Source organism: Prionailurus bengalensis, chromosome B1 (assembly GCF_016509475.1).
Source record: "Prionailurus bengalensis isolate Pbe53 chromosome B1, Fcat_Pben_1.1_paternal_pri, whole genome shotgun sequence".
NCBI lineage: Eukaryota > Metazoa > Chordata > Mammalia > Carnivora > Felidae > Prionailurus > Prionailurus bengalensis.
In genome coordinates, this window is record NC_057344.1 from 110,850,819 (window position 1) to 110,876,981 (window position 26,163).

At 38.4% G+C, this 26,163-nt stretch overlaps 1 protein-coding gene and 1 pseudogene across 50 annotated transcripts in view; one reads left to right on the forward strand and one right to left on the reverse strand.

Annotated features, from left to right (window-relative positions):
• ANK2 (ankyrin 2) overlaps positions 1-26,163 on the reverse strand; it is a 671,502-nt gene that overhangs the window by 183,176 nt on the left and 462,163 nt on the right. The window lies entirely within an intron of this gene.
• On the forward strand, positions 17,615-18,197 carry LOC122477288 (annotated as a pseudogene).

The window sequence follows — 26,163 nt, forward strand, 5'->3', positions numbered from 1 at the left end:
TTCCTCATGCTGGTCAGGGTCATGTGTGCTGGGAACTATTTGTCCATCTTTCTTCCTGCTCCCATTTGCCAGAGCGGAACATTTGAGAGTCCAAGTGTATGGGGACTGGGAGACTCAAAGGAAACGACAAGCCCTAACAATTGGTAACTGGAAAGATGATGAATGGCCTCCCAAGTGTGTAATCCAATATGGCCCTGCCACCTGGGCAGAGGATGGGTCCTGGGGCTACCACACTCCTATTTACGTGCTACACCGCATAATCAGACTGCAAGCAGTTGTAGAAATTATAAACAATGAAACTGTCAGAGCTCTTAACTCACTAGCCAAGCAGCAAACCAAAATGCACAATAGTATCTATCAAAATCGCTTGACTTTAGATTACTTGCTTGCTTCTGAGGGAGGAGTTTGTGGAAAGTTTAACTTGAGTAACTGCTGCCTACAGATAGATGATAAAGGAAAAGTCATAGAGGAGATCACAGATCGAATGAGAAAGGTTGCTCATGTCTCAGTCCAGACCTGGAAAGGTTGGGGCCCTGGAGAGTTATTAGGAGGATTTATTTTCAACTTGCAGGGGATTCCAAACTCTCATAAGTATTTTTCTCTTGACCTGGAGGGCTTGCTTAATCCTGCCTTGCCTAGCTCCCCTACTTTTACAGTCTGTCTCCAGCCTCATTGAGGTAATGGTCAAAAGGAAAGCAGCCACACATGTGATGATGTTATGGAAACATAAACCTCTAAACCAAGGTGATGTTCTTTGACCAAAAATAGGGGGTCCAAGCATCAAAGGAGAGAATGTGGTAGAGTCCTTCCATAAGGAATGTGGTGAAAACCTCAAAACAAGGGAAGGCAACCTGGTTATGTGTGTGCGACATTCCTCATGACTCTGTAATATAGACCGCCCATTCAGACTGGTTTTTACCATGTATGGGAGACAAAGGAAAAAAAATTGTACAAAAGGTGACACCCCCCCCCTGCCGTGCTTGGGGCTCAGCCTTTTGGGTCTTAGCCCGATGATCCCACCCTGGCATGAATAAAGCTGCTTCCTGGAAAGAAAAGCCTCAGTGTCCCGACTTTGTTTGTGACTTACCCCTATGATAATACTAAAATTTCCACCCAAGGAGGAGTATAAGCCTAATTTACATAACATACAATGCACATATAGGCAAGTTTCCTTAAGGTGCATAAATGGCCTTATTCCCACCTTTACATATGACAGGGCTTCCCTATCTAAATACTCATCCTAATCCTAAATAAAAGGAATCCATTCACCCTTTTGGGTTGAAAGTTATTCCTCATGACCACCTTATTTGCTGCAAATTACGCTTACTTGGTGCAACAAGTCCACATGGTGTGTCTGTGACTCACCAAGGAGAGAACTCACAATGGTTCAGTTACATTATTTTCTTTCTAAAATCTCATGCCATATAATTCCATAAGTTCTTACATGAGGGGCAACAGTTGGCTTCTTCAAATAATAAAACCTCTTCATATATGACTTTCTGTGTTGATCCACTCTTTCTTCCTTTCTTCCACCCAACATGGGCTTGAACTCACAACCCCAAGATCAAGAGTTGCATGCTCTGACTACGATCCATTCTTTATGAAGCTGATACTTCTACTGTGTTGATCCATTTTTTATGAAGTTCCTTCCTCTCCATGACTGGAAGAATGGGGAATCATTTTATTTGCTCCTCTGCAATTCTCTTTTAGCTTTAGAAAAAAAATTCTTTTTGTCAACTTCTATATCCCATTAGAATTTTCTCACTGGATGACTTTTACTTTTTAGTGATTATTTTATCTGATGTCAATGCTTATGTAAATTAAAAGAAGAGTTTAACCTGTGAATTGAAATTCCCAATTGAGAGAACATGGAAGATTTCCCACCTTAAGTTCTCCAGAGCCCTTTAACCACCCCAAATTGATCAAATTAAAAAAGGACTTGAACTACCTCCATTTTGACTTCAGTCTGTACTTTCTGATTCTTTCCAGCTTATCTTTTAACTCAGGCAAAAGGTTCGGTGGGCAAAGCATCCAGTGATGGGAACCAAAACCACCCCTCAAGCAATACAACTGCCATGACCTGACACCAGAGAGATCCAAAGAAAAGGACAGAAAACATGATTGACCCCAAGACAACGATGGACCTGAACTCCATTGCTCATCTACACGCACCCACCAACTTCTGTTCCATTATTTTCCTGGTATAAACCTGGAAGTATTTTCAGCACTTTGGAGACAGTCATTGAGACATTAGTCCCCTGTCTTTCCAGTTCTGGCCTCACTGAAATAAATTCCTTTCTTGTTTCACCACCAGTTCTCTGTCTTTGGATTTTATTGGAGGCAAGTGGTGAAACCTGGTCTATTTGGGACCCCAGAGCCAGGTGCTCTTATACTCCTGCACCCCAGTTACAAAGTTTTCCTGGATTAAGCCCATGGCTCTGAGCTGTAATCAGTTGAAGAAGGAGAAGGACAGGGAAGAGAAGAATAAAGCATCTCCTCAGTATTCTCAGTATTGCCAGTGATTTCTCTTTTAGTTCTTTATTAATTTTAATATTTAATATTTTAATTTAATTTAATTTAATATTTCTCAGAATCATGTCTTCCTATACTGTCATGGAAATGTTTTACTATGCAAGTCAACAAATAATATGTATCAGGGTTCCCCTCCCTCCCACTAGAGAGAGCCAGTTGTTAAACATTTACCAGCAATATCACTGCATGCCAAAGTCAGATGGTTTGACAGCAGTTTTATATTTAAAATATGTGAACTGGAGGGGTGCTGGGTGGCTCAGTTCATTGAGTGTCTAACTTCAGCTCATGTCATGATCTCGTGGTTCATGAGTTTGAGCCCCACATCAGGCTTGCTGTTGTCAGCACAGAGCCTGCTTCAGATCCTCTGTTCCCCTCTCTCTCTGCCCTTCCCACACTTGTTCTCTCTCTCTCTCTCTCTCTTAAATGACATTTAAAAAAAAAAATAAATAATGTGAACTGAAAAATATGGCTCCCCAATGGTCAATATCTCTAAGGTACAATGGCCTGAATCTGGTCTTCATTTATGTCTAAAATTCTACAATATGGGATACATCTACAGGTAATCTTGTTTACAAGCTTTATAAAGAGTCAAGTATTATTAACTGTTGAGGGACCACAAGGCAAGCTGAGGGCCAAGCACAAACTAGCACATCCCCCACCCAGGTGGGATATGTGTGACATTCTTCAGGCACTCCTGGCTACCCAAGAACAAAGAAAAGGACAGAAAACAAATGGTTAAACTGATAGTCTCCATCAGCTTACAAGTATCTTAGTAATATTAAAAGAAAAGGGCAATCTTATCAATAGCCTAATCTCCAGGAACTCCCTACTGTCTTTTTAAAAATTTTTTTTAATGTTTATTTTTGACAGAGAGAGAGAGAGAGACAGCGCATGAGCAGGGTAGGGCAGAGAGAGAGAGAGAGGGAGACACAGAATCTGAAGCAGGCTCCAGGCTCTGAGCTGTCAGCACAGAGGCAGACACGGGGCTTGAACTCACAGACCACGAGATCATGACCTGAGCCGAAGTCGGATGCTCAACCGACTGAGCCACCCAGGCACCCCAGGAACTCCCTACTGTCTTAAGGGTAATGCTTTACTAAAGGGAAAAACAACCTTAGCTTCACTATAGCTAGACCTCCAGTTATCTGTGACCTCTTTAGCATATGGAAATCCCTTTAAGAAACTTGCTCCTGACCTTACCTCCCCCAACCCCACAGTGTATAAGCAGTCACCCTTCACAACCTCAGTGCAGCTCTTTCTGCTCTAGGGTCCTATTCCCCTGCTTTGATAAAATCACCCTTTTTGCACCAAAGATATCTTCAAGAATTCTTTCTTGGCCGTAGGCTCCCAACCTCCACCACCACTACAAAACCTCATTGTTAACTAATCATCAACCCTTTATCGCTTAAAATGGGTGGTGTAGACTGGCTTGAAAGTGATTTCAACAGTGGCATTCTGAGTATAACTTTCTATTAATTTAAAATAGAAAAGTTTGAGAATTAAGATGTTTAAAAAGGTATCAAATTTTCTTCAATTCCATGAGTGGCCAATTCTCTGATGTTTAAAGGATTTATAATACTCTTCTCAATTTCCCCTCTGGGAGATCTTTCTCCTTGAACTCTATAGTACCACCTCAGCCGAAAGCTATAACTTATGGTAGCCCAGACCATTAGAACACAGTTTCTATTTTTGTGTTTTAATAAATGTTGGGAAAACATTTTATAAAAAAATTGACAAGGCTAATAAGACACTATCTCAAATATAATATAGCTGACACTGTCTAAAAACTTATAAAATTCAAATATATAGTTATTTTATTTTTTTACGTTTATTTATTTTGAGAGAGTGCACTTGTGCATGTGTGAGCAGGGAGAGAGGCAGAGAGAGAGGGAGGGAGAGAAAACCCCAAGCAGGCTTTGTTCTGTCAGCACAGAGCCCATTGTAGAGCTCAAACTCTCAAACTGAGATCATGACCTGAGTAGAAATCCAGAGTCCGGAGGCTTAACCGACTAAGCCACTCAGGCGCCTTTAAATATATATTTAAATTAAATATATTCAGAAGTTATCTTAAAGAAGACTCCAATGCCAAACTATTTACCTTAGTTTACTCCAGTTTTCTTTTCACCATTTCAAAATGTAGCTGACCTCATTTTCACAAAATAAGCAAAACATTTAAATCCACAGAACAAGATAAAACATGTCCTCAATAAAAGAGTTAGCTTTCGGGGCGCCTGGGTGGTGCAGTCGGTTAAGCGTCCGACTTCAGCCAGGTCACGATCTCGCGGTCCATGAGTTCGAGCCCCGCGTCAGGCTCTGGGCTGATGGCTCGGAGCCTGGAGCCTGTTTCAGATTCTGTGTCTCCCTCTCTCTCTGCCCCTCTCCCGTTCATGCTCTGTCTCTCTCTGTCCCAAAAATAAATAAACGTTAAAAAAAAAAAAAGAGAAGTTCCAGGTTCAAAAAAAAAAAAACAAGAGTTAACTTTCTTCTTTATTGATTACAAAGCTGAGGCTCTAATTTAAAAGAATTTTCTAAGGAAAAGCACCCTTTTTGGAAGCACAGAGATCCTACTACAAATCACTGAAATTTAGTTGCATTTTATTGAAAACATCATCAAGAATGTGATTAAAATTTCTATACGAGGGAATAATTTGTAAACCCTATATAAGCTATAAATTGAATTCAGGACATACATGGGTCTTTAAGATTTCCGTAATACTAACTCTACTGAAACTAGAGTTGATATAAAGACAGATGATGGGTGCCATTCTAGTTATAAATGCTATAAAATTTTAATCTGCCTTCTTTTAAAATGCAATCAAATTGGGACTATCACATTATTGTTATCCTATTGAATTAGCCGTAGGAATCAGAAGACAAGCAACTTTCTGCTTAATGTTTTGTTTCTGGAATTGCTAACCAAAAATAGGTTTAATTAGCAATTGAATACGCTGGGTAATTGTTATTAGAAAAAGCAGCTCAGCATCAATAGACTTAAAAAAGTTTTATCTGGCGAATATGAGCTAACATATAAATTAATCACGTTTAAATGAAAGGTGATAAATAATCCCATCTAGTAGTACAACTCGGCTAACTCCTAGAGAATATGTTTTGCAGTCAACCCATTTTGGTGAGTCCCTGAGAGGTCATGTTTCTAAAATTCAGATTTCCCACTGGAGCCACACTGACATACTTTGGCTTATCATGGTCAGTTAGTAATATTGGCCTACATTTCAAAGGACGGTATGTTGTTGTTAGGTATTCTTCACTTTGCCAAGTGAGGGAATAAGGAGGTGGACATGCCCAACTAGTCAGATCTTTTATATTTGAGTGCAAACACAGGGCAGGTTCTAGAACTTTCCCAATAGTGCTTCCCACACATAAAGTGTTTGAGGCACATAACCAAAACATAAAATATTGTCAGTTTCTGTATTTATTAGAACACTCACCATGAGCTTACTGGGTTCTGGCCAAAGAGTCTTCTGAAACAATTCATATTTAACAGAAACAATAACTACTCATTCTCTTAAATTAATATCAGGTTAGACATTCAGTTAGATCACCAGGAAACAATGTACCTGGAGTATGTTATCTGTATTCCCTGCAGAAATGGCTTCACTGAATTATAAAATATTACTACATATTTGGCTTATATGTCAAGTGAATATAAGAAATGTCCATTTGAACAATATTTATATCCTTGTGTTTGTTTTATATGGATTTTCTGGATTAACTATTGTTGAATTTAATAACAGGGAAAAGTTTAGTAATAGGAAAACCCTCTATGCTTCTTTTTACTAAACTTTAATTTAGGAAAACAGCATAAATCCATATGTTTGTCTTTTTCACTAGTTTCCAGGAACACAAAATAAATTCAGTATTCATCAGAATTAATTACCACAAGTTCTCTATTCCTCTTTTTACTTGGTTTTGCTTTTATCTTGTTTCATTTTTAATGATGTCAGAATGACAGGACATGGGAGTGTATGTATGTATGTACATGTAGTGTCACCAAAACTTTAAAATTTTTTCACATCTTGGGGCGCCTGAGTGGCTCATTCGGTTAAGCGTCCGACATGATCTCACGGTTCGTGCGTTTGAGCCCCGTGTGGGGCTCTAGGCTGAGAGCTCAGAGCCTGGAGCCTGCTTCAGATTCTGTGTCTCCCTCTGTCTGCCCTGGCCCCGCTTGCACTCTGTCTCTCTCATTATCTCAAAAATAAATAAACATTAATTTTTTTTTAATTTTTCACATCTTTTGTATCTTACAACAGCACTATGCCAAATGCTTTCACTGAGCTTGATGTATTCCCTACCTCACAAGATTTATGGACAGCAAGGATACTTTGATTAACACGGTTGCTGATTCTAATTAGCTACTCAGTGGCTCAACATACTGACCAACACTTTGGAAAAAAACTTAGAAGAAAATGTAAAATCATGTAAAAATCAAAAACAAAAGTACAAGAGGAAAATCTAAGAACAAATTAAACCTGAGAAATAGTAGCCTAAAAGCTGAATTGACATCCTCAGCATGCTTGAGAATAAAAGGTATTGGTGTTATAACTCTACTGAAGCAAATCTGGAGGAAAACAGATAAATACACAGTAAAAAAAAAAAAAAAAAGTATGAGACATTGGAAGAGCATTTATGGTCATTCATTGGAAATCTTTCCTTTTATGGTTGTTAAAAGGTTAAATGTTTCTCATTTGTACACACCTGACTGAATGTGTTTCCTTTTTCTTTCTTCCCTTCCTTTTTTCTTCCTTCCTTTCTTTCTTTTTCTTTCTTCCTCCCTTCCTTCCTTCCTTCTTTCTTTCCCTTCCTTCCTTTCCTTTCCTTTCCTTCCTTTCCTTCCTTCCTCCCTTCCTTGCTTGCTTCCTTCCTTCCTTCCTTCCTTCCTTCCTTCCTTCCTTCTTTAAGACAGTGTGATCAACTGCAGAAATAATAACATGCTATTGGGAATAAGAAATGCAAACTGGTCCTTGCTCTGCTGCAAACCAGATGTGTGACTTTGGGCAAATCACTTAGCCTCTTTGTCCTATAATGGTCTTATCTATAAAAATGATGATAATGAGAATAATGAAAACTCAATGACAATGATAAAGAAATAAAACTTGATGAGCACCAGTTGTGTGTCATTGTTTTAGCCTTTATTTTTAATGAATGTAAACTTATTGAAACTGGTTTGGGGGAGGATGTGTGGGTGAATTGTTGAGGGTTTTCCAAAGAGAACTGTGGGAACGAGTCAGCCCCCCAGGAGGGAGGGGGTAGGTGCCTGGCCACAGACCCCATCTTAGGTCTGATTTCTTTTCCTTCTGCTTCTTGCACCACATCCAGCTACCGGTCCTTCCACCCTTGATGGGGAGGTGTGTGGGTTAGGGTGGCACAAGCTCACCTACTTCCCATTCATCTCAGGCTTCGCACGCACATAGTCTGTGCATGATGGCTGGGGTCGTTAAGAGCTAACGAACCCTTGGTCTTGCCTCAGACTTGTCGCAGATCACCTTAGCCATAAAAAAGGATGGGAAACAGCTGAAGGTGTATGCAAGATATCATGGTTCACCTCACTGCCCACATCCCCACAGAAGATGTGGAAGTCATCTGCATCCCGCTCCAGCAGGCTGGGGGACTCCTAGGTGCTGAACGAATGGTGCCTTTCGATTCCTCTGGCTCTCCTTTCTTTTCGTCCTTATCCAGGGCCTCTGGGACCTCCAAAGTCATAAGGTCAAGGCAAAGTGGCCGAGTCCATAGACTCAGGGACAAAAGTCCAGATATGCACTGTGTGAGCCGACTTCCAATGGGAGGGGCTGGGGCTAGAGCTCAGGCAAAGGCAGGGAGAGGGCCGCTCTGGTTAGCTGAGACCAGTGACTACAACACCAGCTGGGGTGCCTCCTGCTCCACAGCCACCAATGCACTAGTCTTGTCTAGCCCATCCGCTGCTGCCACTACCTCTTCCTTCTCTTTCAGGCCAATGCCAGGCCTAAGCCCAGTTCTCAGGGTGTTGCTGGCCCTTCTAGGGGAGGCCTCAGAGCACCCATGGAGACTGGAATTGGGCCGGCCATTCCGGGCAGCACGATAGGGGCCCCACAAAGACCGGTGGGAGGGCCCGCAAAGCCAGAGGCAGAGAGACTACCTACTACAGAGTTAAGATCATAATCTGCTCTCTGCAGTACGTGGCAAATGAAGCCAGATGCAGGATAGGGGTCCTCTGGAGACCACAGCTGCATGACATAGATAGGAACAGGGCTCCCTGAGCCCCTAGACTGCTCAGATGATTCCAATCACCAGGGCCAAAGCTAAGTGGACCATAGGAGGAACCATGAGTCCAAGAGTCTGTTGGATATGCTGGAATGTTTTGGTCACAATAATTGGGCAAATCACAGGAGCTACGGGCACCTGCACCAGTACTACTGTGGGGACCTTGGGTGCAGCAGGCATGACAGTGGGGATTCTGGCTACTAGAGCCCTCAGAACTTCCTGTTCAAATCCCCACCTCCATTTCCTTCAAGCGTTCCTTGCTGCTCTTATCCGGGATTCCTGTGCTGGCGCCCAGCACTACAGGCCCTCCTGCACCGGGAGTCCTGGAGCTAACCCTACCAGTTAATGTCATGGCCACATACTGAATGGGAACCAAGCACAGCAGGTTACTATTGATAAGCCCTTGATATTGACTTAATGTTAATTAATGTTGATAAAAACAATATGAATTTGAGTCTTTTGAAACAATCAACAAATGTTAATTCAGCTCTTACTATGAGCAAGGGCTTATAGTTCTGTAAGTCCTAGACAAGTTCTCACCTTTGATTCTACAACTTTTGGAATAATGTTTTTTGTATATAATATCATTAAAACGATTAAATATATTAAATAGTTTTAAAAAATAATAAGGTCTTAATGCTGCTTTGAAACAAACCATGTGCAAATTACTCAAAGGTCATATTTTTGTTCTATTAAATTTTTATAAAGCAACATAACATTTTGCTTACAATCAGGTTTTACAATAAGCTGTAGTCACCACTTCTTTTGTTGATTTTATGAGATATTTTGCCCATTGACTGCTTTTCTATGATCATATAAAACTATGATCATATGAAACCTCAGGTAGAACAGATAGTCAATAAAAATTTGTACAGAGCCATTCAAGCATTGGTTACATTTCTGGCACACACAGGTAAGATATAGAGTAGTCCATCTGAGAAAGTTAAGGAACAGATTCAAGAAGATACAGCTAAACATACATAAAGGTTAAATTTTTGCATCGAAATCCATTCAACTGTATTGCATCAATACTTAGGAAGGTATCAGCTAATCAGCAAGTGTGTGCCAGCTACCCACCAAGTGCTCATCTCTAGGAGCTATGTTCTAAGGGAGAAGCAAAGGACATGTGATGTATTTTCTGTCCCCAAAGAGCCCCAAAATAGTTATTAGTTACACACTTGAAAACCACCTCTGCATGAGCATATACTTGTCTGTGATTTTTTTCAAATCTCTGGCTTCTCTTCTTTACAAATTTTACATTTTGAGTTAAGGGTACTCCAGTCTGTCTTATGCATATCAGAAAAGTACAACTAACTTCTTTAACTTCCTTAATTCTACTAACATGTAAATATTAGGAAGGAGGCAACTGAGATATATGAGTTCTTGAAAAATATTGGAAGGAAAAAGGAGCGCAAATGGGGACAAAGGGCAGTAACAGAGAAAAGAAAATGAAACTTGACCCCCAATCTCCATCTCACCCCCACTCTGAATGGGGCTCCTGTGTCAGAGATGCCTTAAACCAGGAGTTCTTTTCAAGAGGAACTAAAATGCCCACATCTAGAGATATGATAATTATGAGTATGATTTACAATTTCATACTTACATTGGCATAAGTGACATTAGCAAAAGAAATTACCTACATATGGAAAAAAATCAAACTCATAACAAAAAGCTGTTTATATATTCCCAATCCAATTTTCACTGGTTACACCCAGCCATAATCTAGCTGCACCTTTCCTATCTCTTCCATGGTGGCTGCTCTAAACTAAGAGTACTTACTGTGATGGAATTAAGGATTCATTCAGTTTTGGGGAAGATCAGGAACAGCAAAGCAAACAATGTGTCAGATACAATTTAACTGATTTTATGATATCTTTGGCTGGTCTTCAAAGGTTTTTGATCTAATATAGTAAATCAAACTGTGGGTGACCCAAGAGGAAACTTGTTTTATTAGTGAGTTATTCTCAAATCTTCAAGGCTTTCTTTGTAATTCCCAAAAGATGAATTTTTAGTAAGGTATTTCCTAATTTACAATGAGGCTTGGAGTTTGGTAACTCATTGATCATTACATGGGAAAATGCTTAGAATAAGAATGCTTTGAAAATATCACTTTGTATAGTCCACTTCCCGATCTCCATTTCATCTAAGGACCATCTATGATCCAGGGCCACCCAGGTATCTGTAGTGCTTCTGGCTAGTAGCTCCCTTGTGGCCACTGGTCTTTGTCCCCTGTTCAGCCCTATCAAATCTTTCTACCATATAATCCCCCAAATATAGAGAATGACATTAAATATGATGATGACTTGACCTGGAAGAAGAAAGAGTTGTGAAAATTCTTCAAAACTTACCAAGATCAAGAGGGATGAAGAAGTTATGGGGCTGAGAAATAAATACTTGATGAATCAAAGAATAAGAAACTCAATGACATAGATATCATTATTATATTTTACATATATTACATCACACACTATATTTTACAAAGAAGGACCCTAAAATTCTCAGAAATCAGGTGATTTGCCTCAAGATCCTCACCACTAAAAAGAGGAAGAGCAGAAGTCCAAACTTGATCTGAGTTACCTATTTATGTTTGCAAAGCTAAAATAATTAAGTTGTAAATCAAGTTTCAAACTGTAGGTCATTTTGCATAAGTGGGTTGTAAAATCTATTACTGATGAATAGATAAAGAAGGTGTGGCTTACATATACAATGGAATACTACTTGGCAATTAGAAAAAAGTGAAATCCCACCATGTGCAACAATGTGGATGGATCTGGAGGGTATTATGCTAAGAGAAATAAGGCACTCAGAGAAAGACAGATATCATGTTTTCACTCATGTGGAACTTGAGAAACTTAACAGAAGACCACAGGGGAAGGGAAGGAGAAAAAATAGTTTCAAACAGAGAAGAAGGCAAACCATAAGAGACTCTTAAATACAGAGAACAAACTGAGGTTTCATCGCGGGGGTTGGGTGGGGGGAAAATAAGTGATGGGCTTTGAGGAGAGCGCTTGTTGGGATGAGCATGGGCATTGTATGTAAGCGATGTATCACGGGAATCTACCCCCCAAACCAAGAACACACTGTATACATTTTATGGTGGCTAACTTGACAATAAATTATATTTAAATAAATTAATGAATGAATGAATAAAATTAAAAAAAATAAAATCTATTGAATGGACTGCCAATCAACATTTTAAAATATAAAGTGGAATAAAGACAAACAGTGCAAGTAGATGAACAAGTGTTGATTTTGTTTTGTTTTGGGGTTTTTTGGTGAAAATTTTCACAATACACACACATACATGCACACACATGTGTGTGTCAGAGAGAGACTGTGTACACATGCATGGTCTGGACTGCAAAAAAAAAACAAAAACAAAAACAAAAACTAAGGAGGTTTAGGTAAGACATGCGAGCATGTTGGGAAAATTAGATGTTCTTTCAGATCAAAGCTAACGCTCACAAAGACTATTCTAAGAGGGGATTGGTTTTTATGGTATGCTTATTTGAATTTTATTAACTTAAAAATTCTTATTTTTAGATGGGTGTTGTAATGTAAATATGAAGGATGATGATGGGACAAAGAAGAGTTCTTCACTTTGAAAATATCCACTAAGTCACTGCTGAACCGCATGCACATCCGGGGCTCTGAGAGGGGGTGTGGTCCAGGGGAGGCAACACAAAACCTGGGTTCCTAGCTTGTCTCCATTACTAACAACACAATTTCAAGTTTCTTCGTTAGTAAAACAGATGAATTTCCCACTCTGCTTTCTTCAGATAGTTATTTTTAAAAAGAAGGGGCGCCTGGGTGGCGCAGTCGGTTAAGCGTCCGACTTCAGCCAGGTCACGATCTCGCAGTCCGTGGGTTCGCGCCCCGCGTCGGGCTCTGGGCTGATGGCTCAGAGCTTGGAGGCTGTTTCTGATTCTGTGTCTCCCTCTCTCTCTGCCCCTCCCCCACTCATGCTCTGTCTCTCTCTGTCCCAAAAATAAATAAAAAATGTTGAAAAAAAAATTAAAAAAAAAAATAAAAAGAATATAAAATAATGCATGTTTATGCTATTTTGAATCTATAAAATAATATGTAAATGTAAAATATTATGATTTCCTGGTTAAGTGCAAGAAGTAATAAATTCATATACTCCTAACTCCTGTTTTCTATCACTGATATTTGGTTAAATACAATGAGTTGAATTGAGCATTTTTTAGTCTACTGTACAATGTTTACCTGGACTAGGGAAATTATTAATTTATGCAGAAATTATTTACTTTAAAAGTATTTTCGATTCTGGGATCCCTGGCTGGCTCAGTCTGTGGAGCATGTGACTCTCGATGCTGGGGTTGTGAGTTGGAGCCCCACTTTGGGTAAAGAGATTATTTAAAAACAAAATCTTTAGGGGTTCCTAGGTGGCTCAGTTGGTTGAGTGTCTAACTCTTGATTTTTGGCTCAGGTCATGATCCCAGGGTGGTAAGATCAAGCCCCGTGTTGGCTCTGCGCTGAGCATGGGGCCTGCTTGGGGTTCTCTTTCTCTCTCCCTGAACTGCTCTCCCCAACTCACACTTACTCTCTCTCTCTCTCTCTCAAAATAAAATAAAAATAAAAATAAATTTTAAACATTAAAAAAAAAATAAAATCTTAAAGAGAAGGTATTTTCAATTCTAATGAAACCTAGGAAAGACAGAACCTGGTCCATTAGTAGTCATCCTTTACAAAATTCAAAGAGCTGCTATTTTATGACAGAAAGCTTTAACTCTCTTCATTTAAGTGTTGTTTTCACATGGGCTCATTCTTTGGTTAATTTTAATGAGAAATAATAGATACACTATTTCCTTCATATTTGACTGAACACATGCTAAAGCAAAATACTATATGAAGCTCAAAGAAAGAACATTATTTGAGCTACTTATTATAATAGTCATGGTTTAAAGAGATTTAAATATTAACTTTAAAAGTCAGCAGTAAATTATTTAAATAGCTAAAACATACAACATTCTTGAGTGTCAAGCTTGGTTCTAAGCTTTTAATTGCATTAACTCACTTAATCTTAAATTGAACATTACGAATTATGAATTACCTGGTGATTCTAGCTCAGAAACTATACCCTTAACTCCTAGAATTGAAAAAAAAAAAAATCTATGGACCCTGCATTATAATCCTATTCAGCTCTCTTTAGACTTCAATTTCTCATTAATTCTATTTGGTATTTTGTGGAATAGTAAGTATCTCAGTGTCTCACAGTAAGTCAGTAATTAAAGGGAAATCTCCTTTCTAGACATAAAGTGTCCAAATGTGTCAAAATTAGAAAAGAATTCTATAATGCATTCTAGAATATTATTATCATATCCATGTGAAACTTAGCTAGTTTTAATTTAAAGTAAAAATTAAGGAAAGGGTTTAGATTGGTTGATCCTTTAAGTTTCTTAGTAATAAAATTCTGTGGTTCTTAGATCAAACGACAAGTAATGAGGGTATAATTTCCAGAAGATTTTAAAGGAAATAAATATACAAGAGAATAAATCTTGCCTTTGTAGATTTATCACTGACTCATTTAATATTTCAATCAACTCATTTTAAAAGAGGGCATTTTCAGGGCACCTGGGTGGCTCTGTTGGTTAAGCATTGCACTTTGGCTCAGGTCATGATCTTGTCGTTTGTAAGTTCGCCCCACATCAGGCTCTCTGCTGTCAACATTGGGCTCTCTGCTGTCAGCTTGGAGCCCATTTTGGATCCTCTGTCCCCCTTCTCTGCCCCTCCCCCCATTTGTGTGCGAACATGCGCGCGTATTTTCTCTCTCTCTCTCTCAAAAATAAACATTTTTTTAAAACCTGGATTTTCTCCTTCTAACATGGAACTTATCAAAATTGGTAAGCAAGGATAAGGAGTATATATCAGAATCAACCAGTAACTTTTTTTTTTTTTTTTTAATGAAACGGAAGAACTCCTTAGTGCTGTGACCTCCAGTGGATGTGCCTCCAGGGCTCAAGGATGAGACTGAAGTAAAAAAGGGAAAGAGTCGCAGGATCTCAAAGAGAAGGAAAACAAGAAGGGAGAACAGAACATAAAAACGTTCCATAGCAATTCCAGAATGTACCCTACCTTCCTACTTCTTTTTTCTTTTCTTTAGATTTTTTGTTTTTAAGTAATCTCTACACTTAACGTGGGGCTTGAACTTACAACCTGTTTATTAAGAGGTTTTTTTACATGCTCTATCGACTGAGCCAGCCAGGCACCCCCCCTATCCTCCCACTCCTAATGAGGCACAAGTGAAGAAACAGTTTTGTACTAAATATTAAATTCAGATAAAAACATGGTACAAAGTTTAAATTTAATATAGACTAGAGGAAGCTTAAATTCAATGTGAAATAACAATTGAGTGTCGATTACTCACATATTAAAACATTTACTGAACTTTTATGGTATGCCAAATTGTGCTAGGAACCAAGTCTACATGTGAAGGTACCCATATAAAAGTTAGCAATATTATTATAGAATTACAATGACTTCTAATGTTCTCATTTTTTTTAACAACTTTAATTAAAAACAAGCCAAAGTTGGCATCCTGGACTCTAAAAGAATATGAAGAGAGCGAGGACGGAGCCACCACAAAATAAAGGTTGGCTTTAGGAGTCTTCCAGGTAACATACCATTACTCTGCTTTCCATCATTATAAAATGATTCCTACAAATTTCATCTAGTGTCAATTTCAGGTTTGTCTAAGACTCACAAGCTGGCTTAGTTTATCCTCTGAGTAATCACAAAATTTGGTTCTTCTTACAATTGTGTTTGTGTTCTCTGTTTATCTTCCCAACAAGGCTTATCATGGGCAAGAATCAAATCCTATTCACTTTTGTAAGCTCTACACCTCATATAGTATCTAGTATAAGAAAAAGGATTCTTTAATAATGTTCGTATAATGGGTGAGCTAATGAATAGTAAGTACCATATGGAGGTAAATAGGCGTCTGCTTAATCCATCCAGTTATTCTACATTTGTCAGTAAATGTAGTCAATGCGTGGGCAAGTCAGGTACAAACAGAATGATTTCTAGCCTTTGTAAACACAATCAGGAAAAGTTCACTCTCTGAGGCTAAAGCTGGTTAACATTAACATGCATAAGATGAAATTAGATCCTGAGAGAAACACTTAATCTAAAGGGGCTTTTCTCAGTCTGAAATCCCTTGACGTGTTCTTAAGGATCTCAGGATTCTGAGGATATTTAATTAAATATCATGTGGTAATTTCTTGGTCATGTTTATGACTGTGTCAATTGATTCCAAGTGATCACTGAAAGGAACACCCAAATTTAAACGCAGTATTTCTCACACTGAAGCATATGGATGTATTCTCAGGGTTCTAAAAAAAGTCTCCTCTCTCTACAGAGAAGAAATACTGCCTTAAGAGATGGTTTGTAAACATAACCTGACAAAACATGGGTCCTTCCATCTAGAAAGCAGAATAAATGTTTGAGGAGGCATGACCAAGACCTTCCTATGCATTACACAAAATTACAAGTTATCTGAAAGAAATAATGACAATTTTGGTTAAGTTAGAAGGAATAAACTTGTTAGTACTTTCCCAAACCTGTCCATACAGCTACTCTAGTTTGAGTGAAATCATCAATCATGGCCATACATCTTAATTAAATCCTATCTAACTGCAACTGTCAGAACCATACTTTGGTCTCCTGAGTGTGCACAACACAATGGGTTTTCACATGTATAATTTGAGCACCCAGTGGTCTCCCTTTGAGACAGAGAAAGATGTTGAGAAGATTATAAAGTATGCAGTACAGTGATAAGCATATTGTAGACATGCAATAGAGGTAACTATTTTTTTAAGCTTAATTATTTGTTTTGAGAGAGAGAGTGAGCACAAGCAGGGGAGGGTCAGAGAGAGAGGGAGAGGGAGGATCCCAAGGAGGCTCTGCACTGTCAGCACAGAGCCTGACATGGGGCTTGAACACATGAACCGTGAGATCATGACCTGAGCCAAAACCAAGAGTCAGACACTTAACCAAGTGAGCCACCAAGGCACCCCAAAGGTAACTATTATTTGATATCATAGGTATTACTATTTCTCACTTCAAAAATGGATAATTTGAGACTCAGACTAGTTTAAGTGACTGGCCAAATGTCTGTGTTCATTCAATTATTTATTTATTTATCAAATATTAATTGGATTCTTACTATGTGCCAATCCTGGGTCTCCTAGTCTTTCCAACAGAGTGCCCTTTTCACTGACCAACAACACTGAAGCTGAAATTCTAGTTTGTAATCATTCTTTGTCATGATCATATAAGTCAGTGCTAGCCTCTCTTCCCCTTAGGTTTAATTTTAGCCATATTTGTATTGGTATATTTTATGAACCTTTCTTTATAAACCTCTTAATTTTCCTGTGTTGCTAATGTTCCAAGTTCCCAGTTTATGCGGCTTTCTGCATATTGCTGAATTGTTAGTTGTGGATGCAAATAGCTAAAAATAATCTAGTGCCCCTTTAGAGAAACACAAAAAAATCTCACTAAAAGGTGTTGTTAAAAAGGGCTCTAGAGTATACGTTACAATGAAATACTACTCGGCCATAAAAAGAATGAGACCTTGCCCCTTGAGAAAACCTGGATGCACCTAAAGCTTATTGTGTTACCTGAAATAAGTCAGAGAAAGGCAAATCAGGATGATTTCACTTATATGTGGAATCTAAACAATAAAAACAAACAGAAACAGACTCATACATACAGAGAACAAAAGTGATTGCTGGAGGGGAGGGAGGCAGAAGAATGGGAAAAATAGCTGAAGGGGATGAAGAGGTACAAATTTCCAGTTGTAAAATAAATAGGTCATGGAAATGCAAAATACAGCATAGGTAATATAGTCAATAATATTGTAAGGACATTGTATGGTGACAGATGTACCTACACTTATTGCAGTAAGTATTGCTTAGGGCATAGAATTGTTGACTCACTATGTTGTACATGTGAAATTAATATAACTTTGTATGTCAGCTATACTTCAGAAACGTAGTAGAGACCATTGCTAGTTTGATGTTTAATAATTCCAGCGGTCTTTGTCAGCTTCCACCATGGCGTACCATGGCCAGGGTCAAAAAGTGCAGAAGGTGATGGTGCAGCCCATCAACCTCATCTTCAGATACCTGCAAAATAGATCTTGGATTCAGGTGTGGTTTTATGAGCAAGTGAACATGTAGATAGAGCGCTGTATCATTGATTTTGATGAGTACGTGAACCTTGTATTAGATGATGCAGAAGAGATTCATTCTAAAACAAAGTCAAGAAAACAACTGGGTCGGATCATGCTAAAAGGAGATAATATTACCCTGTTTCAAAGTGTCTCCAACTATAAATGATCAATGAAGTGAGAAATTCTTGAAAAGACCATGTAGTTTGTTTTTTTTTTTAGAGATCGATTGTTGGGAGCATAGTTCTAAAACATTTGTTCCTATTCTTTTGGTTACCTTTATGTCATTACTGGATGACAATGAATGCTGTGGGATTGTTTTTATTTAAAAAATAATAATAAACTAATAATTCCAAAGGAACTTGAATAATAAATCTCTTGATAAACTTCTGGTGGTTGCTTTGGATGAGAAAATATATTCTTTTTTTTTTAATTTTTTTTAACGTTTTATTTATTTATTTTTGAGATACAGAGAGACAAAGCATGAATGGGGGAGGGTCAGAGAGAGGGAAACAAAGAATCCGAAACAGGCTCCAGGCTCTGAGCTGTCAGCCCAGAGCCCGGCGCGGGGCTCGAACTCACAGACCGCGAGATCATGACCTGAGCCGAAGTCGGCCGCTTAACCGACTGAGCCACCCAGGCGCCCCGAGAAAATATATTCTTAACTCCCTGATAAATTATTTCTCTCTCTCTGTCTCCTACCTTTCTCTACGTGCCATGGGCACAACTGTTGTCTTTCCTCATTCCTCAAGAAAACATCACACCATGAATTCTCTCATAAACCCCTTTCCCAAGCATTCTTTACTCACCCCAGCAATGACTTTGCATACCACTAAGGTACAGGGTTTCATTTCAGACTGTCCCCACTGTCCACTCTGCCCTGTACAAAGAACTTTCTTTTTTCATTGATGTTGGCTTTTTAAAATATTTTTGCCCTTTTTTAAAAATGTCTATATTCATTTTTGAGAGAGAGAGCATGAGCAAAGGGGGGCAGAGAGAGAGGGGGACAGAGGATCAGAAGTGGGCTCCATGCTGACAGCAGTGAGCCCGGTGAGGGGCTCAAATTCATGAACTATGAGATTATGACTCGACACAAAGTTGATACTCAACGAACTGGGCCACCGAGGCACCCCCCCCCCCGCCCCGCTTTGCTTTCTTTTTCTTTTTTTTTTCTTTGGTAGCGATGATGGTGGTAGGAGGGGGGAGCCAGGAGTTACATGCTCCAAGGTGTACCCTTATGAGCTTTTGTGTTTCTGCATTTTGGACTCTTTCACCCTATGTTGAAGACGTTTCATTTCTGAGGGAAGAGGCTGAAGAGAAACTGAGTATGAAAATAAAAAGAATTGCGTATGTTGAGGTGTATACATGTACATATGCAGGTTCATTAACAGACAGGTAGCTTCTGATCATGCCCAGCTCAGCAGACAGCCACTTTTTAATAACGGACTGCAACATTCTCTTCTACATATCTATTTTCTTCATTTCTGAGAATTTGGGGGAAGTTACCATCTAAAAACAAGGTTTCCTTTTTATTCCCTCTGCTTCTTATACAAGGAGAGAAAAGGCTTTGACAAGACTAGAGATGACAGGATTTAGTTTACTCCTTTATAATCATCAACACACATACACACTGCCACCTTCTCCAGCCTATACAAAAGTGATTTTTCCAAAACTCTGGACTTAAGGGTTCCTGACTTCTTGGCCAAGGATTTTTCCTTTTCTCTACATCATCTCCTCACATCTATCGTCACATTCCAGACCTTCTCATTCCAATAATATAATCTGCTCCCCCCGTCCCCCGCCCCGGATCTCAATTGAGAACATTGACCCTTTGACCACCATTTACTCTCCTGCCAATCTACTGATCCAATTTCAACAATCCTTCTATGCCCGACACCTACAGTCTGTTCACCTTTTCACAGTGCCTGTTTCTCTCCTCACTCAGTGGAGCTACATCGCATGCATAATCTTTTAGAATCATTTTATTCATTCCTTTGCATGCATCCTCAATTCTTTTGTCTTTCTCTAGCTATACTATACATGCTTAGCTAAACCACATTCCTGGTTATATATAACTCTCCATCTGAGTCCATATCTGACTGTGGCTGCAGAAGAACACACGTACATACTAGCTGGTCACGATCCTTGAGTAGGCTTTTAATTCCGCCTTCCAATCATGCTCTGCCACCCTTACTCACTCTCCCTCCACTCTCCTAGATGATTGTCTCCCACCTCCTCTCCCCTCTCAGTTAATGAATCTTCAACCCTTATTATTCTCCTTGTGACCCCAACCTTCATCCCTGGCTCCTCCTTTTTTGCTCTTATCTTATTCTAACTCCATAAAAAAATCTATCAGCTCTCTCTTCAAAATATATCCAGAATCCAACCACATCTTACCATCTCTCCTGCCTGTTGCCCAGGTCTAGAACATTTGCCCTCTTACCTAAAGTATTACAAAAGTGCTTCCTCCTCTGCCCTTTCTCAGTTTTCAGTCTGAGCGTTACTATTTAAATTTAAGTCAACCTATGTCACTTCTTTGCTAACAACCCTCTAATCAATCACTTCTCTTCCCTCTCAGAATTAAAGCCAAAGTTCTTAAAATACCCTATAACGTCTTATATGACCTGGTGCTGCGGATGACTCTTCCTGATCTCTTACTTCTCTTCCCCTGGTCTCCTACTAGTCCTGCTATGCTAGCCTCCTTACTGGACCTTGAACTCACCAGGCATGCTCCCTCCTTGGGACTTTCTCACTTGTCAGGCCTTCTTCTAAAATATATTCCCTGCAAATAGTGCAGGGCTTCCTTGGTCAAATTCTTCAGGCATTTTTTTGACCATCCTATCTAAAATAACACATTGCTTACCTTCTATTCCTTCTCCTTCTCTCCTGCTATATTTTCCCACTATCACTTACTAGTTACTCCTTTCACATTTTTACTTTTTTTAAATGTTTATTTATTTTTGAGAGAGCGCAGGCAGGGAGAGGGGCAGAGAGAAGGAAACAGAGGATCCAAAGTGGGCTCTGCACTGATAGTAGTGAGCCCGATGTGGGGCTTGAACTCACAAACCACGATGACCCCAGCCGAAGTCGGACGCTCAACCAACTGAGCCACCCAGGTGCCCCACATATCTAACTTTTTTGGTTGATGATTATCTCTGTCTTCTTACATTGTAGATTATAAGCTACATGAGAGCAGGGGTGTTGTCTCTGTTTTCACTGCACCTAGGTCAGTGCCTGCCACATAGTAAACACATATTATATGTTTGAATAAAAAGATAAACAAATGGTGAGCCTGAGTTCAGACTGGCAGAAATAATGTGATTATAATATCTGAGATGAATTAAGGAGAATGGAGTGGCTACATGGGAGTTATGTATTAAAACCCATGTCTTTTAGTCATAGGAAAAGAGCATTCAAGAGAATTCCCAGAATATAAATTGTTTTGGTTTCATCTAAACCACCGCAGCACAGTACGTAAGACAGTCACAGAAATGCTTTGCATGAAGCTACCCCTGGTGTTTTTAAATGAAATAAGAGTTGCACTTCAAACATCTTCCTAAATCTGTGAGACAAAATTTTTTAGAGTTATGGACAAGTGGCTGATGAAAAGTCTACTGGAATTACTTTGCATTGAACAACTATCAACATGAAAATGAAAATTCTAAAAAGAAAAGAAAGAAAGAAAGAAAATGAAAATGAAAATTCTAGTGCTCAAAATACTGGGAAGATGTTATTTAAGTCCAATCTGAATCTGTACTACTTAGCAAAGACCAAGGACCAGTGTTAATGCACTGAAGAGAATTAGAGAATAATACAGAATCCAAAACCAAAAGGATACATGTAACCAGAACCAGATAGATGTGCCACCTTTTGCTTCCTCTAAATGAGATGTCAGATAATGAACACTTAACAAGATTGTTTGCAGGTATATTTGTGCCCCAATTTAATTGGTTAGGAAACTGGACATAGTTCATTCCATGTTCCATTAATTCCAGATGTCCAATTCTCAAGTATTCATCACTGTCGCCTCTATAAATTCCCAGGTTAATAGAATTGGTGTTAGTGTTTTTAAAGAGAGGTCCAGAGTGGATGGATCCAAATGGCATTGGTAAAAAGGATTTTAGTTCCAGGAAAGAAATTTAGTTTAATTTAACCCAGATAAACAGAAATTGTTACCAAATTGCTACTAACTGCGATCTTTCCTATTTGATGACACAGGCTATGAGAATACCTTTTATGATCTGCCCTGCCTATGAGAACCAGCACCGCTTTTGCTAAAGTTTAGGCTGAGAATCAATATAAAAAGACTGTATTATTATAATAAGGATTATCATTTGCTAATATTTATTGAATGTGTATTCTGCTAAGCATTTTGCAAACATCGCATTTAATTATCACAACTATGCTATGGCTCCAGTGTTGTTACGATCACTATTTTACAGCTGAGAAAACGGTGTCTTAGAAACACTTGGTGTCCAGGGTCACATAGCTGGTAAGTGGATAAAATGAGAATTTGGATTCCAGCACCTACATTCTTAAAATGACTTCCAAAAATGCATTGTGGTCTGAGTCATAACTACGTGAGCATACGATAAAGTCATTGTTTGGTGTACCTTCTTGTTGGTAAAGGCTTGGTATTTTAGGAACATTAAAATTCTTTTGAAAATGTTCCTTTAACCTTGCCTTCTGTCTTTGATAAAGGAAGCATAAGATCTAACTGGTAATTTTGCACCTTTATACCTCAGTAGTAAAAGGTCAAGACCAAAAATTAGAATATATTAAAGACTATTAACTTTCAGAGTCATCTCCAGGATTACATTCAATAAATGATAAGTGATAACCTTTATTTTGAAGTCACTGCAGTGAAATCAATAAATTTTATGCCTGGTGAAAGTACCTGAATCTTCTGAGCCTTTTATTGACTTGTAATTGGCTACATTTTTTCTAAGGTCCTATTTATTCATTTTTGAGAGTGAGAGAGTGAGTATGAGCACAAGCAGGCAAGGGGCAGAGAGAAAGAATCCCAAGCAGGTTCCCCACTGTCAGCACAGAACCCAGTGGGGGGCTGGAACTCACAAACCATGAAATCAGGACCTGAGCTGAAATCAAGAATCGGATGCTTAACGGAGTGAGCCACCCAGGTGCCCGGCCATAAATATTTTTATGAAAAGGTTATAGTGTCTATTTTTAATGTTTGGACATTAACCTTGTTGATAACATTATTAGAATGTGAATAATTACTAAATAAATAAAAGCATTACATATATATGAGTTTCAGATCTGGAGCAAATGCTAAGATTTATTCTCTTTTCTGAGTGTACATGAGATAATAAAATAAATAAATTACTAGTTTTATCTTTTATAGAAAACAGAAGTTAACAGATTTTTTAACCATTTGGAAAAGAAAAATGAAGACTTGAAGTCGTCTTTGTTTTTTAAGAAAATTGTTTTGTGCCAAAATTATGAATTTTTTTCTCATATCCTTTAAGTGATTAAAAGCCAAATTGTATTTTTGGATTAAATTTCAAAATTCTCCTGGTAGTCATGAGACAAATTTTATAAAGAAAAAAATTTTCATCCAAATTTCAGCTTAAGGAATCTTAGAACGCCAACACACGCGATATTTTTGGAAAGCTGGTACAGCCCAGATTGCCTTTCATTGAGAAATATAGCAGGGTACAGAAAGTTCTGGTTTCTGTGTCACATGCCATGATGCTCCCCAGAAACCCTGGCTTACAAGCAAAATAATGGACACTTTTTCTTCTCTTCTTTCATATGCCATAGTAACTTTGAGCTTTTACATATTCGTTAGATACAGCTGTATTTTGGCTGAAGAGTTGTCCTCCTAGGTGTTCAGAAATTATATTCAGCTCTGAATTTTGAGTTTTAGTGTAATCCTGGTAGTGGTGCGCTTTGATTTAAAAGTCCCTCTATCTACTATTATGTTAAGGATGAATAAAGCTCTTTTTACACTAACAATGGTACATCTTGAAGATTTGAGCTTCAAGATAAAGGAAGCCACACTGTACATCCTGAAGGACAGATCCCAACATCTCAGGAAAATGTCCTGCAGTAGAAAACACCTGTATACCGGAGACAGACAGATCTGTGTGACCCTGGGAACATCACTTAACCACCTGTAGGCTCAGTTTCTGCATTTGTAAGTTCCAGCAAATACCTACCTACCTTGTAACATTTGTCTCTGCTGGTTGATAAAGCATCACATGTAAAGACCCCAGCGGAAAGCCTGATACACAGTGGCTAAATAGTTAACATTAGTCACTTTATTTCTCTAATCTCTATTTAATGTACATCCTTGCATAGTAATAATAAAGACCAACACCAGACAACAATACTTACTTTTTACCTAGTAAATTCAGGTGATTGAGGAGACTCAATCTCATATGTTGTATGCAGTTGAATTTTAATTTTTCTGATTCTTGGTGAATTATATATACTAATTGCAACTAGAACATGTACAACTTAAAAATTCTTTCCTATTTAATAATTTAATTTACCCTGCAACCCAGTGATAAAAGATTGAATGTATTATTATTATTATCTTGTTTTAGAGATTAGGAAAGTGTCACTTTCTGAATTGAAATGACTGACAAAAGTGGAGAGGGAACTTAGGGAACTTAAATTGTAGTCTCTGGGCTCTAAGTTTTGTGTGGTTTCATGATACTGTGCTACGTGTTCACAAAAATAAATGTTCTTCCCTTGTATAACAACATGTTACTGGACAGTTGGCCACTGTAAGAAAAGTAATTTAGGCACTAAAAAGTTTTTGAGGTAACTCAAAAAGTTAGGTTGGTCTAAGGAGGAGAAAAAAACTGAGTACTGCTGAGAGATTATTTTTCTAAAAAAAAAACAAAGAACCCTAAAAAAAAACCCTTAAGATCCTTCATACAATTAATATATTTGTTACAATTTTGGGTTAAGTGCATTTGCTTTGACCGCAGTCAACTTCATTTTCCTTGGGTTCCTTTTTTGGCATTATTGATGATAATTTTACCTAAATGAACTGATAGTTTCATTGCTTATTCTCTAGCATGTTGCACATTTAGAAATTTAATGGATCAATATTAAAATTTGGGAATGTATTTCATATACTTTAAAATATCTAAGGCAATATGTTAAAATTATAAAAATATTTTATATTTAGTCTCATAGGCATTTTTGGAAGAAGTTCATGTATCCATATGGGAATTTAGATGTTCTTTTTCTTTTAGAGTAACTAATATACTTAAAGTTCAAATTATTTGTTCAAAAGAACACGAGAAACATATCAAAACAATTCTTAATGGAAAATAAGATGGATAAAGAAAGGAATGTAGATGCAGAATATGAAGATCTTATATATTGGGATAAAGGGATTTGGCCTTATTCCATAGGTCAGTGTCAGTATGTAAGGTCTGGAATTTTATCTCACATACAAGCTAAAAAGTCAAACTCTACTCTTTCATGATGCTGGCAGAAGATAAGAGTTTCCTAGATCAGAGACAAATGACTTTATGATTCACAGCAAAAGCCCTTGCTGAGTGTCACCATGCTGCTTGTGTCAGTTCCCTATGCCCCTTCCCAATCCCTCAGAAGTGACACACAGGGCCAATGATAGATGCCTGTGCACACTGGGTTATGTTAAAGAAGGACGCAGCTTTTATAATAAGAAAACACATTGAGGCACCTGGGTGGCTCAGTCGGTTAAGGGTCGAACTTCGGGTCAGGTCATGATCTCATGGTTCATGGGCTTAAGCCCCACGTCAGGCTCTGTGCTGATAGCTCAGAGCCTGAAGCCTGCTTCATATTCTATCTCTCCCTCTCTTTCTCTGTCCCTCCCCCCTTGCATGCTTGTGCTCTCTCTCAAAAATAAGTAAATAAACTTAAAAAAAAAAAAAAGAAAACATAAGCTTTTTGTCAAGAGGGAGATGGTACCTAAGGTTGCTCACTGTAAGCACACCCTAAGAAATGGCCCAGATAAAGAACATTCAGGGTCCTTCAATTCTTGTCATATTCAAAAGAATACTAGAGATATTGGGGAAACAGCATATTGCTTTTCCCAATAGCAAGTGGCTGTCACCATTTTTTAATGCCAAGAAATGCATTCCTCTAAAGGATAAAAAATATTGCCAACAGTGACAATGCTTTCTATGCTGGTGACTTTCAGCATAGAGTCACCTCTCCCT